The following is a 14,337-nucleotide window of genomic DNA, read 5'->3' as shown; positions in this document are numbered from 1 at the left end:
GGCTCAGGCTGCGGGTTTTGTATGCCTGATCCAGAGTCTGTTGGAGGAAGTAACAGATCTATGGTCTCAGGTTGTGCAGCAGTTTCAGCAAATTACAAATCTGCTGGTCTCGGTTTATGATGTTTTGGGAAGCTTCTAAATTATATTTCTAGCTCCGCCTTCATTCCTCAGGGAGTAACAGCGAATGGGGATTGTAGTCTCTCTACTTCAAGGAGATCCCCAGTCCTGGGCTTTCTATCTGCTGACCGACTCTCAGTCATTACAGTGAGTGGATGAGTTTTTGGCCCTTGTTCATGATGACCCTGATTGTGTCTCCCTTGCCAAGTCCAAACTCTGTAATCTCCAGCAGTGGGGTGCAGCCGGCTGAGGAGTTTTGCTCTGAGTTACGTAGATGGGCAACTGACACCCAATGGAAAGATTCTTCTCTTAGGTGTCATTTTTGTCATGATCTATCAGGTAGACATAGATATTTCCTGGCTCAGTATGCTACTCCAGTCGTTAGAGGCCCCCATGGTCCTTGCTATAAGGGTAGATAGTTGCCTCATAGATAGATCTATGGTGGCCGACCCCCTGTTTGTCTCCCTAGAGAGGAAGTCCCACCTATGTACTTCGACAAACTCATGCAGTAGGGTGGGGAGTCCTCTCTGCAAGGTAGCTTGTGGTTTGCCATGGTACATGGTCATGTTATTATGGTAGTCTTAAGGGTCTTGATATTTGGGTTTGTCCATCTTACCCAAACAAGTAGCACCTTCTAAAGGAGGAAACCTCTGGAAGTTGCTGAGGTTGTGCTGCTTGCAGCTCTGAAACCTGGCTGCAATTTTGGAGTTGGTGTTTATACTTTTTTTCTGTGTTCCCCTGTCTGTCTCCCTTCCCCTTTGTTTAATCACTGCAGTAGTAAACTCTAGTGCACTCACTTGCCTTTTTACTGACCAGCATGAGAGGCGATACAGTTAGGCACTTGGCACGTGACAGCAACCAGGGGAAGGGCTCATATATACAGTAGATGTTAGGGGAATTAAGGGATGACCCTCCACCCCTGCTCCCTACTACTAGGGCCATCCTCCCTTTTTCAATTAATGTTGTACCTCTGTTTTAAACCATGCACCGAACATCCCCTTGTCTGAACATGACAAAACCAGTGTACTTGGATGATCCTTTCCAAATAAATTAAATGAAAACATTTACTAAATCCATACCAAAAAAAACACATTACAGAGGCTTCTGGCCTCAGAAATTGTGTTATCACTATGTGAGGATATTTTGCAAATATAACATTTCAATGGAGTATGAAAGGATTATTCTATTTATGAGAGTTTGAAGTTACAAAAAATATGTTTTTGATTTTATGTAAGACCCATCAGGGCCTGAGATAAGAGATAAGATTTAATTCCAAAGTCTGTAAGAGTTATGACATGCCCACTTAGATGCAACCAAAGTTTCTCGGAGAAAAAGTTAAAACAGAAATAATTAAATATATTTTATATACGGAGCAAAAATAAAAAAAACACTTTTGTTTTTTGTCCCATTTTTCATCAGCTGAACTTAAAGATCTAAGACCTTTTCTATGTGCACAAAAGGCCCTTTTCTCTAAAATATTGTTCACAAATTAGCCTAGATCTGTTAGTGAGCACTTGTCCTTTCTCCTTAGCTGAAATAATCCATCCATCTCACAGGTGTGGCATATGAAGATGCTGATAAAACTGCATGATCATTGCACAGGTGTGCCTTAGGCTGGTAACAATAAAAGACCACTTTAAAATATGCAGTTTTATTACACAACACAATGCCAGAGATGTTGCAAGAGAGGTTGCAAGTTTTGAGGAGCATGCAATTGTCATGCTGACTGCAGTGTAGCACCGGTGTCTTTGCAGGGACACCGACTTACTTACTGCCCCGGCCGAGTTGCATCCTCCTCTGCTGCCACACAGTCATCCACGTGCTCTGCTGCCTCGTTCCCTAGAGTGCTCCTAAGATGTGCATGCGCACACCGGCCCTCCTCTTAAAGGGTCGGTGTGCCATTTCCAGGAAATGTGTATTTAAGGCATCTTCCCATTAGGGAAGGTGCCTGCACAATTCCTCTAGTTAGTCAGTCAGTCCTCAGTCTGCTACCTAGCTAGTTGTCAGGTGCTTAGCTCCTGTCCTATTAACCCTATGTCTGCCTCCAGTACCTGCCTTCCTATGTCTGTGTATCCTTGCTGTACCCATCAATTCTGCCTGTCCAGCTTGCTTCAGCTACCCCATCTGTACCGTATATTCCTGAGTCCATCACCTGTCCTGGGTGTCAGCTGTCACAATTCTGGTCACTTCCCTGGGAGTGGTGTCTGGTGTCCATCTCGCAGTGGGTGGTTAGTCAAGCCGTTCCTACTACGAGTAAGCCTGGGGTCCCCCTGTGGTCCAGTGAGTCCACTAATTGCTCTCGCAGCATCTACACTGGCCATGAGTGTTACATGCAGTAATGTCCACCAGAGCAGTTTCTCAGGAATTGAATGTGAGAAATGACTCTACAATAAGTCATCTCAAAGGCGTTTCAGAGAATTTGTCAGAACATCCAACTGGCTTCACAACCGCAGATCTTATATATCCCCGCCAGCCCGGGACCTCCACATCCAACATCTTCACCTCAAAGATCGCCTGAGGCCTGCCACCCAGACAGCGGCTGCAACAATCGGTGCAAAACCAAAGAATTTCTGCACAAGCTGTCAGAAGCATCTCAGGGGAGCTCATCTGCTGCTCGTTGTCCTCATCTCAGTCTCCACCTCACTGCAGTTCATCTTTGTAATCTACTTGAATGGGCAAATGCTCACATTCGGTGGCACCTGGTATGTTGAGAATTACTCTTTTCATGGATGAATCCTTGTTTTCACTGCACAGGGTAAATGGCAGACTGACAAATGATGGCCAAACCTGATACAGAGTGGATTTCTGACCCTCTCAGGATGCCCCCAATACTGTAAAACTATATATTTTAGAGTGGCCTTTTATTGTTGCCAGCCTAAGGTGCACCTGGGTAATAATCATTCTGGCCAGCCTAAGGCACAGCTGTGCAATAATCATGCTGGCCAGCCTAAGGCACACCTGTGCAATATTCATGCTAGTCAGTTTAAGGCGCACCTGTGCAATAATCATGATAGCCAGTGTAAGGCCCGCCTGTGCAGTAATCATCTGCATATGCACACCTGTGTGGTAGATAGATTATCTTGACAAAAGGTGCTCATTAATATAGATGTAGAGATTACTGAACAATATTTGAGAGAAAAATTACTTTTTGTACATAGAAATCTTAAATTTAATTAATTTTGCTCATTGACAATGGGAACAAAAACAAATATGTTGTGTTTATATTTTTGTTCAGTATATATAGAACTAAAGTTTATGTGTTTCAAAATGCAGGTCCCATTGTTTTCAGGGGACAGTGTTTTAGATCTACAGTAACTTTTCCTGCAAGTGGTATGGGGCTCCATTTACTTTACCCTTCACTGAAACTTGATCGTGGAGTACCAATTGAATCACCACATCCATAAAGTCCATACATTTGTGTAAAGGGAATCTGTAAGCAGTTGTTTAATATTCCATGTGAGCAGGGGCGTAACTAGAGTTTGATGGGCCCCGGTGCAAAGTTCAGATCTGGGCCCCCCCTCCACGTACATCGACATTTAGGGTACAGGATAATGATGCTGACACTTGGCTCTTACCCACAGCACCCAGATTTCCCATGATCTGAAATCCCTCTATCAGCACCCAGCTTTCCTATTTTCTGATATCCATCTTGTCCTCGGCACACTGCTTCCCCATGCTCTGCTATACATCTTTCCCTCAGCACCCAGCTTTCCCATATCAGAGCATGGGAAAGCTGGGTGCTGAGAGAAGATGTATAGCAGAGCATGAGAAAGCTGGGTGCTGAGGGAAAAGAGCCTTTTTCCCTCAGCACAAAACGTTCCCATCCCCTGCTTGTATCTTTGTCCCCCTTTGTATATAGTTCTCCAAATACAATAATGGCACCCACATAGCCTTCCAAATAGTATAAAGGGTCCCACATAACCCTTCATATATTAGAATACACTTCCATAGTCCTCCATGTATTATAATGCATTTCCCATAGTTCTCCATGCATTATAATTCACCCCATAGTACTCAATATATAATACTGCACCACATAGTCCTCCATATATTATAATGCACCCCCATAATCCTCCATGTATAAAGTAGCCCTTCAATTATTATCTTGAATTTCTCATAGTTCTCTATGTATTATATTTCACCCCATAGTTCTCCATGTATTATACTGCACCACATAGGCCTCCATATATTATAATGCAGCCCTATAGTCCTCCTTGTATAAAGTAGCCCTCCAATTATTATAATGAATTTCTCATAGTTCTCCATATATTATAATTCACCCCATAGTTCTCCATATATTATACTGCACCACATAGTCCCCAATGTTTTATAATGCACCCCCAAAGTCCATGTATAAGGTAGCCTCCATAGTCCTCCATATATTATAATGTAGCCCCCATAGTCCTATATGTATTATAACGCAACCCCATAAAACTTCATATTGCATTATGCAGCCCCATACTCCTCCATGCATAAGGCACCCCTATATTCCATGTATAAGGTGTCCTTCATGTTGTATTATGCAGCCCCCACAGAACTCCATATATAATAATGCAGCCAGCCTCTCCAGGCCTCCATGTATAATAATGCAGCCAGCCTCCTCAGGCCTCCATGTATAATGTAGCAGCCAGCTTCTCCAGGCCTCCATGTATAACAATGCACCCAGCCTCCTCAGGCCTCCATGTATAATATAGCAGCCAGCCTCTCCAGGCCTCCATGTATAACAATGCACCCAGCCTCCTCAGGCCTCCATGTATAATGCAGTATCTCTAGGCCTTCATGTATAATGCAGTATCTCCAGGCCTCCATGTATAATAATGCAGCTTCCCCAGACCTCCGTGTATAAAGCAGCCTCTCCAGGCCTCCATGTATAATAATGCAGCCACCCCAGACCTCCATATATAATGCAGCCTCCCCAGACCTCAATGTATAATGCAGCCTCTACAGGCCTCCATGTATAAAGCAGCCTCTCCAGGCCTCCATATATAATGCAGCCTCCTCAGACCTCCATGTATAAAGCAGCCTCTCCAGGACTCCATATATAATGCAGCCTCCTCAGACCTCCATGTATAAAGCAGCCTCTCCAGGCATCCATGTATAATAATGCAGCTACCCCAGACCTCCACATATAATGCAGCCTCCTCAGACCTCCATGTATAAAGCAGCCTCTCCAGGCTTCCATGTACAATAATGCAGCTTCCCCAGAACTGCCTTCCCAAGCCTCTGGCCACCGTTTACTCACATATTAAAAAAAAAAAAACAAGTACTCACCTTCTCTCTTCCTTCCACCGCTGCTGTCCTCCCCGCTGCTTGTTCTCCCGGTGCTGCGGTCGGCGTCCTCCTGTCCTGCACTCTGTGCACTCAGCACAGCAGTCACTCGGGAGTGACGTCATCGCACAGGGGGAGAATGGTGATGCATAGCGCGGCACCGGCCGCGCTATGCTTCATCATTACTGTGCGCGGTGACGGGGGAGACGCCGAAGCCGCTGACACCAGGTAGGGGGCCCCGGTGCCGCCGCTGACATCAGGCAGGGGCGCCCGGTGTCGGCGGCGGCAGCGGGTCAAATAGTGGCCGCGAGGTCTGTGACAGATCAGCGCAGCTCCTCTCACACTGACAGGAGCTGGCTGCTGATCTGCCTGGTGGCCGCCGGGCCCCTAACCTCCCGGGCCCGGTCGCGATCGTGACCGCTGCGACCGCGGTAGTTACGCCACTGCATGTGAGAGCAGCAACATGTAGACCCTCATTGCAGTGATGTGTCCCTTACTGGGCTGCTTTATACATTGCTTATAAAATGTCATGTTTTATTTGCTGAAAATCTGTCCATTTGCTGAATACTGAGCTTTGTATAACACTATCTACGACACTGATTGGCATCTTTCTAGGTGCATTATGCATAGGCACAACGTGGCCAATTAATGGAAGAGGCGTGATTGGACCACATGGCTGCAGTGATAATCTCTGCTGATAAAGCTGTGATTTCAGAAAAACTGCACTATACAGACCAGAAAGTGACACATCGGTGGAATCCGTAATTTTGTATGGGTGTGTGTTTGTTCTAATAATTTTTTTTTTCCTGTGTCTGTATGTTTTAAATCTATACTTGCCAGGTTATTAATGGGGGTTTCTGATAGATGCCTCATTACTTACATCTGGCTTTGATGCCAGCTGTCAATTCACAGCTGACAGCAACCCCAAAAGTATTACCCCAATTGACATAGCAGCAGGGCAATAAGGAAGAGCCGGGTAAAGAGCCAGAATTTCTTTTAGCCTGGGAAGTGCCAAATAAATATTGGACTTCCCAGCCTGATATTACCAGCCCCAAGTTGACTGCTTTACCTTGGCTGGTTATCAAAAATAAGGGAGACCCCACACTATTTTTTTTTTTTTTTTTTTAAATTACCATATTTTTTGGATAGTAAGACACATTGTTTCTCAGGGGTGCATCTTAAAATCCAAATGTAGCTTACAGGGAGGAGGAGAATGGGTGCAGAATGGGTGCTGTGCTGGCTATGATTAGGGCTGTGATGGAGGATGTCTGTGCAGGCAGCTGTCTGACTGTATGGGAGGCTTTCTGGCTGTGCAGGCAGCTCTCTGTCTGTGTAGGCATTTGTTTGTGCGGGCGGCTGGCTGGCAGTGTGGGTGGATGGCTGGCTGTGTGGGTGGCTGGCTGGCTATGTGGGTGGATGGCTGGATATGTGGGTGGCTAACTCTGTGGGCGGCTGGCTGGTTGTGTGGGTGGTTGGCTGGCTGTGTGGGTGGTTGGCTGTGTGGGTGGATTGCTGGCTGTGTGGGTGGTTGGCTGTGTGGGTGGATTGCTGGCTGTGTGGGTGGATTGCTGGCTGTGTGGGTGGCTGGCTGGCTGTGCAGGTATCTGTCTGTGCGCGCTGAAGTGGCTGTGTAGAGCAGGGTGGTGCGGCGGGTGTCCCAGACGCTTTGGCTTCAAATAATAGCGCCCCAAGTTGGCGCGTGCACACATGGAGCTCTTGACTCAAGATCTCATTTGCACATGTGCCACTTCCAGCCCATTAATCTCCCAGCAGTTCTCCTTTGCACATGTGCCACTTCCAGCCCATTAATCTCCCAGCAGTTCTCATTTGCACATGTGCCACTTCCAGCCCATTAATCTCCCAGCAGTGACTTTAAGGAAAATGACTCCCAGAGGTGGCGCATGCGCAGATGAGATATCGGCTTGTCATTGAGCCTAGAGCTCAATTTGCGCACATGCCGGGTGCCATTTATTTGAAGCCTGCACTGTTTACAGAGCATCTGGGACACTTGCTACACCATCCTGCTCCGCACAATTTGCACAGACTAACCACTGCCAGCACAGACCCCACCTCTGCCATTACAGCCGCCACCACTGCCAGCACAGCCCCCAACCCTGCCAGCAAAGCACCTAATGCTGCCAGCAGAGCCCCCACCACTGCCAGCAGCGCCTGCAGCATCGCCCTACTTCTGTAACGCTCCTGCTTCCTGTGAACCCTCTCCACCACTGTTGCCACCCCCCCACGGTAAGACACCACTGGCGTATAAGACAGATGCCATTTTTTTTTACCTTTTTTATCTCTAAGTTTGGAGTGAGTTTTATAATCCAATGCGTCTTATAAAATGAAAAATACAGTTTTTATTTTTATAATTAAAAAGAATCGGAGATGAATCCCCTCTATTTTTGATAACCAGCCAAGGTAAAGCTAACAGCTGTGGGTTTCAACACACAGATGTCTGTTTTACCTGTGCTGGTGATCAAAAATAGAGCCAATGAAAATTTTATTTATTCCATATTCACATGTTTGCAGGGCAAATTCCCCCATTTTGCTTCCTTTTGCATTTCCCTAGCCCTTTCTGTGACCATTTTACAGCCATTTTATGTAAAACAAAGTTTGGATCTCCTTTGGCTAATATGCGGTTTTCGCTCTGGGGTCAAGTTTGGGTCCCGAACTGAACTTTTAACTAGAGATGAGCGAACCGGTCCCGGTTCGGCTCGAGGTCGGTTCGCCGAACGGAGGCCCCGTTCGAGTTCGGTTCGTCGAACGTTCGACGAACCGAACTCGAACCGCATAGGAAACAATGGCAGGCATTCACAAACACATAAAAAACACCTAGAAAACACCCTCAAAGGTGTCCAAAAGGTGACAAACAACTCACAACACAACACAAACACATGGGAAAGTGACAAGGACATATAGTCATGCGAAAACAAAAGAGCAGGACAAGGAAAAAGAGGAGACACAGATATAGGCATGGCACGCCCTTCTAAAATCATGTAAAACACCACAAGGTGACTCCAAGCAGAGTCTCCCTTTTTTCCAAAAATTGGGCCCCACACACACCCACCCCTTCAGTGGCAGCAGTTGTGCCCCAGTTGTACACTTCACAGCTAGATTTGCATCAAGCACATTCAAAAATACGCCATACTTAACCGTTTCCAGGATGACCCCGGGTTAGGTAGCAAAGTCTTTCCTGATCCCAGATCTATTCATCTAGGATCATTTTTAAAAACACAGCAAGCAAGGGTTACTCCAAGCGGAGTCTCCCTTTTTTCCAAAAATTGGGCCCCACACACACCTACCCATTCAGTGGCAGCAGTTGTGTCCCAGTTGTACACTTCACAGCTAGATTTGCATCGAGCACATTCAAAAATACGCCATAATTAACCGTCCCCAGGATGACACCGGGGTAGGTAAAAGTCTTTGCTGAACCATGACTTGTTCATCTTGGCTCCTTTTAAAAAACACAGCAAGCAAGGGTTACTCCAAGCGGAGTCTCCCTTTTTTCCAAAAATTGTGCCCCACACACACCCACCCCTTTCAGTGGCAGCATTTGTGCCCTAGTTGCAAACAGGATGTTTTGATTTGCATCAAGCACATTCCAAATCCACAAGCATTTACTCTCCCCAGGATGACACAGGGGTTGTAAATTCCTTCTGGATCCATGACTTGTTCATTTTGATGAACGTTAGTCTGTCCACATTGTCACTGGACAGACGCGTGCGCTTATCTGTCAGCACACACCCAGCAGCACTGAAGACACGTTCAGAGACAACGCTGGCAGCTGGACACGACAAAATCTCCATGGCGTAACTGGAGAGCTCTGGCCATTTTTCTAGATTTGAAGCCCAAAATGAGCAAGGCTCCATTTGCAAAGTCATGGCATCGATGTTCATTTGGAGATACTCCTGTATCATCCTCTCCAGCCGTTGACTATGTGTCAGACTTGTTGTCTCTGGTGGCCTTGCAAAGGAGGGTCTAAAAAAATTATGAAAAGATTCCATAAAATTGCTGTTACCAGCACCAGATACGGTCCTACTGGTACGGGTAGACTGTTGAAGATGACGAGACCGTCCCATGTTTGTCGAGTTACAACTGGGAGATTCACTCCCTGCACCTGCATGGTTGTTTGGTGGAAAAGCCGATCTAAGATCGAGTAACAGCTTCTGCTGATACTCCTGCATACGTGCGTCCCTTTCTATGGCTGGAATTATGTCACAAAATTTGGACTTGTACCGGGGATCTAATAGTGTGGCAATCCAGTTGTCATCATCACTTCTAATTTTGACAATACGAGGGTCATGTTGGAGGTAGTGCAACAAGAAGGCACTCATGTGTCTTGCGCAGCCATGCGGACCAAGTCCACGCTGTGTTTGTGGCATAGAGGTGCTAACCGTTCTTTCTTCCTTTGACATCTCCCCCCAACCTCTTTCAACAGAAATTTGACCAAGGTCTCCCTCATCCGCTTGGTCTTCCATGTCCATGGACAGTTCGTCCTCCATTTCTTCATGTTGTCCTGCACCTTCCTCAACATTTAGCCTGCTACCATGCGCCCTTGTTGATCCCTGTACCCCATGGTTCCATGCCTGCCGCGTTGGTGATGATGAACGTCTGGACCTTGGTAATGTTGTTGTCCCTTGCGCATATGAATCCTCCTGTAGTTCCTCCCCTTCCTGTTGTCCCACCCCCTGACTCCGAATAGTGTTTAGCTTGTGCTCCAGCATGTAAATGACTGGAATTGTCATGCTGATAATGGCATTGTCAGCGCTAAACATATTCGTCGCCATGTCGAAACTGTGCAGAAGGGTGCATAGGTCCTTGATCTGAGACCACTCCATCAGGGTGATCTGCCCCACCTCTGCATCTCGTTGGCCCAGGCTATACGTCATGACGTATTGCACCAGGGCTCGGCGGTGCTGCAACAGTCGCTGTAACATGTGGAGAGTTGAATTCCAGCGTGTCGCTACATCGCATTTCAGGCGATGAACCGGCAGGCCGAAAGACTTCTGGAGCGATGCAAGTCACTCAGCTGCGGCGCTTGAACGGCGGAAGTGAGCAGACAGTTTTCATGCCCTGTTCAGAAGGCCATCTAGGCCGGGATATTGTGTTAAAAATTGCTGGACAACAAGGTTCAACACGTGAGCCATACAAGGCACGTGTGTCACCTTGCCCAGGCGAAGGGCCGCACCCAGGTTTGCAGCATTGTTGCACACGGCCTTACCAGGCTGCAGGTTGAGCGGAGACAACCATTTATTAAACTCGGACCGCAGAGCTGACCACAACTCCTCAGCTGTGTGACTCTTATTCCCAATACATGTCAAGCTAAAGACCGCTTGATGCCGTTGCGCTCTGCTGCCAGCATAGTAATGAGGCGTGCGTGATTCCTTCTGCGCAGTGAGAACGCTGGTGGCCTGACCAGGCAGGCTTGAGGTGGAGGTGGAGGACCCAGATGAGGTGGAGGAGGCAGAAGCAGTGGCGGTACTTGGACAGACAGAGGATTGACACACAAGTCGTGGGGACGGCAAGACTTGTGCAGCAGACCCTTCACCATCTATCACCATAGTTACCCAGTGCCCAGTCAGCGACATGTAACGTCCCTGTCCATGCTTACTGGTCCAAGTATCGATGGTGAAATGCACCCGTTCACACACAGAGTTTCTCAAGGAAGCGGTGATGTTGTGTGCGACATGCTGGTGTAGCGCGGGCACACCTTTCTTAGAGAAGTAGTGGCAACTAGGCATCTGGTACTGGGGCACAGCGACAGACATAAGGTCTCTAAAATCCTGTGTGTCCACCAGGCGGAAAGGCAGCATTTCGGTAGCCAAGAGCTTACAGAGGGATAGAGTCAACCTCTTAGCTTTGTCATGGGTCGCAGGAAGTGGCCTTTTATTTGACCACATTTGAGGGACAGAGATCTGGCTGCTGTGTGTAGACGGTGTTGAGTAGGGTGTCCCTGGAAAAATGCAGGTTTGTGAGGAAAGTGCAGGCGGAGACATGATGTTGCCTTCATCCAACGTTGGTGCTATCGATGTCTAAGAGAGCTGTACACACTCACTTGTTTCCCCTTCCAAACCAACTGACGACCTACCAAGCAAAGTGCCTGTTGCGGTTACAGTGGTGGAAGTTGTGTGTGGAAAAACAGGTGTGACAGCTGTCCCCACAGTCCTAGAAGATGAAGAGCATGCGTATGCACTGGAAGGGGCAGGCGGTGGATGGTTTGCTCCGCTAGGCCGCATTGCAGCAAGGTAAGCTTCCCACCGGGACATATGATATTTATTCATGTGACGATTCATGGAAGAAGTTGTCAAACTGCTGAGGTTTTGACCTCTACTAATAGAACCATGACAAATTTTACAGATCACATAATTTGGGCGATCTTTTGCTATGTCAAAAAAGGACCAGGCTAGGCAAGGCTTAGAGGGCATGCGACCTGTTGATCCACCCCGACTAGTGCTCAGAGGCAGAATGGTGGCTGAGGATGCAGTTGTAGACGTGCTACCAGTACTCCGACTCTGTCCAGGAAGGCGCAAGGTAACTTCGTCATCAGTTGCATCCTCCTTTACCACCTCTGTTGACCTCCTCGAGTGCCTGACTGTGGGTTGACAGTAGGTGGATCTAGAACTTCATCATCAATTGTTGTGTTTGCACACCCCTCCCTCTCAGACCGAGCCTCTTCTTGCCCTGACCGAATATTTAAGTTGTCATCCCAATCGGGTATCTGCGTCTCATCTTCATCAGTATGTTCCTCATTGTCTATAACCACAGGTGTTACAGTTTGTGACAAAGGGTCAACATTATGCTCAGAAACTTGTCCTCACGGCCTGAATCAGAGTCACAAAGGTTCTGGGCATCACTGCAGACCATTTCCTGGTCTGTACTCACTGTAGCTTGGGAGCAGACCTCTGATTCCCAGGCTATAGTGTGACTGAACAGCTCTGCATTTTTCGTTTGTGAACCCTCCCCATACACACCTATTGCCAATCCACATCGTATATATAGCCTGGGTCTCAGCTTCCCATACACGGTAAGTTTTTTAACTGCATGAGAGGACACACACAAGCTAGGGACCCCAACGTAGAGAAATACTTTGGCGTAGTGTTGGGGCTCTATTGCATTGATCAATTCAGTAGCTAAATTTCTCTTGATTCATATGTTCATGGCAGTAATGCAGGTTCCATTTTTCACATTTCATTCTTACACATAGCTATTGAATTTTTCATGTCAGTATTCACACGGCAGTTTCTGCTATTGCATGTATTCCCCTTCCATAGTCACTGGTGTGCATACCTTATCTCCCCATAGTGAACAGCTCTGCAGACTCAGCCATCTCAGTTCCACCATACTGTGCAGGGCTGATGGAGACTTCAGAGCTGGGAGAAAGCAAGTTTGATTGGGATGACAACTCAGAGGACTGCTGTTTTTTGGATGCGGTACTTGAAGTGGCTGAGAGGGCACTTGTTGGACCACTTGAGATCCATTCAAGAATTTTCCTTTTTTGGCCATCATCTACCTTTGTTCCTGTTGTTCGTGTTCGTAAAAAAGGAGCACATCGGATTGTCCACGGTAAGTAGTAGACATCTTACTTTTGCTGGTAGATGGTCTATCTTCAGCAGATGTTAATGGAGCTTTGCCACCTTCCCCACGGACAAAACCTTTTTTTCCTTTTCCACCACGCCTCTTACCCTTTCCACCAGCATCTGTCATTTTGCCACTCATGTTGATTGCGACAAGATTGTGCACTGAAAATGTGGTAGTAAAAATTGAGAGGTGGTGTAGATTGCAGCGGTGGTCTAGCTTTATTAACAGCAGAATAATAAAGAATAAATATCCCTGACAATGCAACTACGGCCTTTAAACTGGCAGCATCAATTGCTAGTATAATGGATTAATAACTATGAGTTGGAGTGTGCAATGCAGGCAGACGTGCTGCAAATATCTTTGCACTAGTGTGACTAGACAAAAGTCCAATAGCCACGTTTAGGATGCCACTAGGTACACTGAGTGTTTGCTAGTATAATGGCTTAGTTATAATGAGTTGGAGTGTGCAATGCGGGCAGACGTGCTGCAAATGTCTTTGCACTAGTGGGACTAGACAAAAGTCCAACAGCCACGTTTAGGATGCCACTAGGTACACTGAGTGTTTGCTAGTTTAATGGCTTAGTTATAATGAGTTGGAGTGTGAAGAGGACAGGAGGGTACAGTGCCAGGGTTGTGGGGCTCTGGGTAGAGGAATGGAAGCCTGCCTTTCTATTCCCTCCTAATGGGGAAATGCAGCGACGAAATCCCTGACCTTAGCTACACAGACGCTGTCTCTGTTTTCAGGACCTGTCACCTATGGCTCTGACCCTGCTGGTACGAGCCCTTAAAAGGACTTATAGAAAGTGCTATCCCTAAGCTGTCCAGCGCTGTGTATGGAGCGCATACAGCTGTATCGGCGATAGGACAAAGGACGGAGCTGCGCCAGTGATGTCTGACACCAAGGACGCAGAAGGCCGATAATGGCGTCCTGGAGGAAAATGTCCGGTTTTATAATGCAGGGACATGTGACATGGACATCCTATCACACATGCCGTTGCTTCTCTGGCTAAAAGTCCACTTAGCTGTGTGTGTGTCTGGGATTGGCTGACATGCTGGCCCGCCCCACTACACGCGCGCGCTTAGGGAAGGAAGACAAGGAAAAAAAAAATAAAAAATGGTGATCGCCATTATACAAACAGCAGTGATCTAAATGCGCTGTTCACGCACACTATACACAGAAATGTCATAATAGTGTGAGTCACAGAGTGACTTACACTATTACAGCGGAAAGCCAGCTAGGAATTAGCTGTTTTTTTGCTGCTAGAACCATTATCGAACGTTTCTAGAACTATCGAGCTTTTGCAAAAAGCTCGAGTTCTAGTTCGATCTAGAACAGGCCCCAAAATCACACGAGCCGCGAACTGGAGAACCTCG

At 47.0% G+C, this 14,337-nt stretch overlaps 1 protein-coding gene across 1 annotated transcript in view; it reads left to right on the top strand.

Annotated features, from left to right (window-relative positions):
• The window catches only part of LOC142256814 (C3a anaphylatoxin chemotactic receptor-like), a 450,349-nt gene that overhangs the window by 258,627 nt on the left and 177,385 nt on the right, over positions 1-14,337 (top strand). The window lies entirely within an intron of this gene.

This window comes from Anomaloglossus baeobatrachus, chromosome 11 (genome assembly GCF_048569485.1).
Source record: "Anomaloglossus baeobatrachus isolate aAnoBae1 chromosome 11, aAnoBae1.hap1, whole genome shotgun sequence".
Classification (NCBI taxonomy): domain Eukaryota; kingdom Metazoa; phylum Chordata; class Amphibia; order Anura; family Aromobatidae; genus Anomaloglossus; species Anomaloglossus baeobatrachus.
This window is presented reverse-complemented; position numbering and strand designations above follow the sequence as displayed.